This window comes from Lupinus angustifolius, chromosome LG20, assembly GCF_001865875.1.
Source record: "Lupinus angustifolius cultivar Tanjil chromosome LG20, LupAngTanjil_v1.0, whole genome shotgun sequence".
In the NCBI taxonomy this organism is placed as follows: domain Eukaryota; kingdom Viridiplantae; phylum Streptophyta; class Magnoliopsida; order Fabales; family Fabaceae; genus Lupinus; species Lupinus angustifolius.
In genome coordinates, this window is record NC_032028.1 from 6,446,787 (window position 1) to 6,452,790 (window position 6,004).

A 6,004-nucleotide genomic window follows, 5' to 3' on the forward strand; every position below is an offset into this window, starting at 1 on the left:
GAGTTATTCTTTGCATCCCGTGCAATCTTTGTAAATTCCATGTGATTTGTATTCTGTGATATAATTCAATGAGATGACAGATTTCAACCTTCCATCAGATGATCATACATCTTTGTCATTCTGAAGTAGTCCCAGTTGCCCAAATTTTCGGATAACTCTTTGTCGGATTGATTCATTCACATGAATACTAATTCCATATTGAACATTGCAGCCATAATGCACCTCTCAGTGCTTCATTCACATATCAATAGGCCCAGAGAGTACATCAAATAACTATCTATAAGGTTAATTTTTGCCATGTCTCCACTCTTACCAATAATCCCCACAAGAACAAGTACCCTCGTTAAAGTGATGAAAGCGGTGAGAATCCCTTAGGATAATCAGCCGTCCAACAATCTTGGATATGTATTTGATGGCATTATGACAATCTTCACATACGCGCAAGTTTTTTATGACGCGTATTGGCTTACTGGCCGGTATAGTCAGAATACCAAATGCGACAGCTAATTTCTCACTGTGATACTTGAGCATATGTTCCTTCTCTTCCTCTTCCACATCATGCAAAACCAGTTTTGTCGAAGAAACATACCCCTCAAGTTTCATTTTTAGATCTAACTCTTCTAAGAAAGCATATATTCTAGCTTTGTCAGGGTGGAAACAATCCCCAACCGTGAATTTATGAATGTTTTTTTGTACCTCAACCCAACTATACCTAGGTACTTTCTGCACACCAACATCCTTCATTTTTTATCTCATCTTACCAACATCAACCCATCTCCCAGAAGCTGCATATAAATTTGAAAGAAGGACATAAATTCCCGTATTATGAGGTTCCATCTTCAAAACCATCTCAGCAGCCTTCTCGCCTAGTTCAGTATTGCCATGAATCCGGCATGCCCCTAGTAGATCTCCTGAAGCTGCACCATCTGGCTCAAAATGCATTTTTTTCATCAAGTTCAGCACTTCTTCAAAGCATCAAACTATGCCAAGAAGATCAATCATGCAAGTATAATGTTTTGAAGTTGGCATTACACCGTAATCCTTGTCCATTGAGTAAAAATATTATGCTCCCCTGTTTGTCAAGCCAGTATGACTACAAGCAGAAAGAACACCAACTTGAAACATGATTAAAAGAAGATTAAGCAAAATGTTGTTACATGTAGAAATGAAACACCTGTTCATAATTCAAAACAACAATATAAGGGCGCAAAACTTCAAGTTAGAGATAAGCTCTAAATAATACCTAAATGCATATGAAATATATAAAATAAATACCATGGTAATCTCATCAGGTCTAAGACCTGCCATCTTCATTGACTCAAATATTGTTAAATCCTGTTTGCAAAATCCATGCCTAGCATAACCAGCTAACATTGTGTTCCAAGAGACAATATCCTTCACTTCTATTCCTACAAAGACATCATAAGCTTCACCTATACTACCACATTTAAAGTACATTCCTAGAAGTGCATTCCCCACAAAACAGCCAGTCTCATATCCTGTCTTCACCGCCTGCCCCTGAACTTGTTTCCTTAACTCCAAAGCAGCAATATCAGCACATGTGCTCAAAGCACAACTAAATGTAGCCATGTTCAAACTTTCTGCATTTCGTTTCATCTCTACAAACATGTTCAAAGCCTCTTCATAGTGACTATTCTGAGCATAACCAACTATGATAGCCGCCTAAGATAAAGAATCGCGCTGAGGCATCATATCAAACAACTTCCGAGCTTGATCTATACCACCGTTCTGGAAGTAGCCAATAACCATGGTATTCCATGAACTTATACTCCGAAAAGGCATTGCCTAAAACAATTCCCTCGCCAAGTCCATTTGCTTGCATTGCACATAACCCGCAATCATTGAATTGTACGAAACCTCATTGTTTTCACACATTTCATCAAAAACTCTTATGGCTTCATCCAACATCCCATTATGCACATATCCAGACACCATTGATGTCCATGTGAAGACATCTCGTGAAGGAGATTCCTCAAACAGTCTCCTAGCTTCTGACAAATCCCCATCCTGTGCATAACCCGAAATCATAGTATTCCACAAATTATCATCCCGAAAAGGCAGTTGGTCAAAAAGCCTCCTAGCATCACCCAATCTCTTCTAATTCACAAACCCACCCATCAAAAAATTCCAAGAAATCAAATCCCAATCCAATTTTGACTCAAACAATTGACGACCTTCTTCAATCCCCCCATTTTGTACATAAGCAGCAAGCAACCCATTCCACGAAATTGAATTCTTCTCCAGCATGCTATCAAAAACCTCTCTCGCCTCATCAACATACCCATTCTGCACATACCCAGACAACATTGCATTCCACGAAACAACATCCTGTTCAGGCATTAATTGCTCATATTTCATCTCATTTTTTCTCTTATTATTCTTTACCAAAATTGCTCATATTTCATTATGCCAAGAAACTAAGGTGGTATTCTACTTGAGCATTATTCTTAAAAAAAAACAATCATTCTTTCAACACATTGGTGATTCTTCCAAACTCGACATTCGAATTTCACGTTTTCTACCTTATACCTAAGCTAAGAGTTAATGGTATTCACTCTTAGATAGTTTTCGATTATTGTAGTTAGAATTAGTTTTACTTTAAATAGTAGCTTGAGTTTCAAGCAACTACCAATTTTCCTTTGTATAAATTCTTTGGACTTTGCCTTTGTGCATAATTCAATTCCAATAATGAAAGTTTAATATTTTCTTCTCTTTTTGCTCTTCAATTCTCTTCAATTCCGTTCTTTTCTTTCTTGCATGGTTGATAAGAAACTAAGACAATATAGAGAGCATCACCAATAAATGGATAAATCAATTTCTAAAGAATTCTTCTTGTTTAAGTAGATGTCTAAAGTTAAAATTCCTGCAGTTTGGTATGAGTAGGATTGCTTCTAGTCAGTGGAAAATACATGTGGTTTAATGCAAAAATGAATATAGAGCATCACTGAGTAAACCACAATGGTGGTACTTAATGGTTTCTTTTATAACTGCTCATAATTAAAGGTGGGGAAAATGACTGATCAAGAAATAATATGACTGATTTAAAGACGTGATGATTTCACATTCCACGTGGTTTTATCTAGTTCATCTCCCATTTATGCACAATGCTCAATCATCCTCTAGCTGTCAAAGGTAAAGATGACAAATGGTCAAGTGTGAAGAACACTCTATACAACCCACGTATGCCCACATTTACAATTTTGGAATCTTACTGATCATATGTAGAGTGTGTGTTGCATCATTCCAATTATCTCCTTATATATTTATCTTTAGAGATTTTGTAGATAAAAGTAGTATTTGTTTTCCTAATCTTATTTTTTCTTATTAATAAATTTTATTGCTGATAAAAAAAATAGTTAACTAGGTCTTTGCACATCCTAGTGAAGCTCAAAAAAATAGCACAGAATAACCCAATAAAATACCCAGTGAAGGCTAAAGGGTTTTATTTGAAGGGAAACATGCCCTACAAACCCACATATACAAAACTGAAGTTGGATGGGTTGAGGTTTGGGTAAATTAAACCATGCCCTATTAATACAAATAACAAGGAAAGTTATTAACTCAGTTCGATATGAGGAAAAACAAAAGTTTCATTTTTGAATGTCTAAAAGCAAAAGGGTTAATAACTTGAGGGAAACATATCTTGGAAAGTTAGACTTTTTTTGGCCTATAAAACTACTCAGGCAAATTTGTTTTGAAGGTTTTGCTCAGACTGTATTTAAGATACAAACATGGCTAATGGACATATTTTTGGCTGCATAACACACTGTTTTGAATCCTTTGGAATAAATAGTTTTTGGTTTGTTTAAAATCACCATGCTTATTAACAGTCAACAAGTAGCATAAGTAAAAACCAGATGGGGATACTTCAATATTTTATATAATATGAGAAAATGACTAAATTTGAAGATAATTTAAGATACTTACTCAGTGTATACACCTAGTGCATGCTTTTATGTACCATGTTTTAAATTATATTCTAGAATCATTATGGTTTTAGAAATTTCCTCAATCGCATTACTACCTCAATTACTTGTTAGGTATCAGTGGACTAGGAACACCTAGAAGGGGGGTTGAATAGGTGTGGCGGTTAAAGTTTACCGCTTTTTATCAACAACCCAGTTGCTGGAAAAAATGGCATAGTTAATCGATTAACAGAACCATTTAATCGATTAACCTGATGCACAGAACAGATTCAGTTTAAACAGGCAAAATGCACAATAATTAAGATACACTTGAACAGATATATTTCAGATATTTTTGCGCACAAGTATTGTCTATATAGCAGTAAACAAATATCCAATTTCTTAAGTATAGATTCAATGTATCATGGCAAGAAAAAAGATAAAGAACAATGAAAAAAAGAACAGTGCAAAAAAGGATTTTTATCCTGGTTCGTTTGTGGTCCACTGCAAACTACATCCAGGCCTCCCCTTCTGGATCAGAGAGATTTTCTTTCTTCACAATATTGAATTAAGAATACAATTACCAATTCAATTTACAAGCACAAGGGATGTTCCCTTCTTGATATCTAGGATCTCTAAAACCTGGTTTGGTTTGACTCTACCCTTTCGTCTCTTGAGAGAACCTTTCTCGCGAACTAGCCCCAACCAAGAATCTTATCCACAAATCAAGACCTCCCTGTCTTGGTGAAGAACTTCAATCTCTGTGGTGATCTTACACCATGGGATAGATCCAGACTACAAAAAAAAAACAAGTTAAGATCAAGGTACACTAAGCACAGAATAAAGACTCTAAGATTAACCCTTATTCTAATCAGTTAAGCCATCAATGAAACAGTGAGTTAATCAATTATCATAATGCAAATGGTTTCTTTCTATCAAGATCTAATGCATGACCATGTGAGCAATATTAAAATGAACATGAAATTACGCAGAAAATAGAAAGCATGTTAATGCAGAAACAACATAATCTCTCTTCTCACACATGCAACTCTCTTGCAGAAAAATAGTAAAAATACGTATGCAAATGCTCTCTAAAACAGCCCTAAACAATTAGAATGAATGCTAATGAGTTCTGAGTAAAGCCTTGTATTTATAGCATGGTGAACAAGTGGTTTAAGTCGTTGCAAAAACAGTTAAACAGTTAAGCAGTTACAACAGCAGAAATAGATTTCAGTTATAACATAAAACAGACTCGTTAATCGATTAAGACTACCATTTAATCTATTAACGGACTAACAGAATGACATACAAGTCAGTTAAAACAGAAAACACATATTCAACAGAAAATCAGTTATGTTAATCAATTAAGCTACCACGTTAATCGATTAACTAGAGCAATTATGCATATGTTTCAAAAGGCAAACTTCTCATATGTTATATACAATATATATATGATTAACTAGATGATGTATCTCATGAATATGATAGTTCAATTAAGATGGCTTAAGAGACTAGCATCTAGGTTCACCTAACCTACCCTCACTTACTACGGCACACATCCCAGACTACTTTAGATTATAGACTCAATTTATATCATAGTCTAGTTATGACCAAATGAGCATAAGGCATGTTGATTGTTGAGCCATCTTCAAGCTTTGTTAGAACCTTGTCTTCATCAAAACATAGGATAAGATATGCTAGTGCTATTCTTGATATTTTGCACTTTCAATCTCCCCCTTTTTGATGATGAAAAACACTTCATCAAAAATCTTCAATTTGTTGATGGATAAGCTTGATGATGAATTTGCAGAATGGTTGTTAAAGGTTGTTTTTCGAATACCAAAGTTAAAGCGCATTGCTTCTCTGTATATGAGCAAAGAATGTACGGAAGCTGGATAGAAACAACCTTCAAAAAGCTTCATACAACCTGCAAAAGGCTTCATACAACCTGCAAAAAGTATGTAACACAACAAGCAACCTTTCTCCCCCTTTTGACATTATAAAAAAGATAAGTATATTCAATTCTAGTCAAAGGTTAGGAGAGCTATAATGGTTATTAACAGACTGTAATTAATCAG

At 35.1% G+C, this 6,004-nt stretch overlaps 1 pseudogene; it reads right to left on the reverse strand.

Moving 5' to 3' along the window:
- Nucleotides 229-2,379, reverse strand: LOC109335435 (annotated as a pseudogene).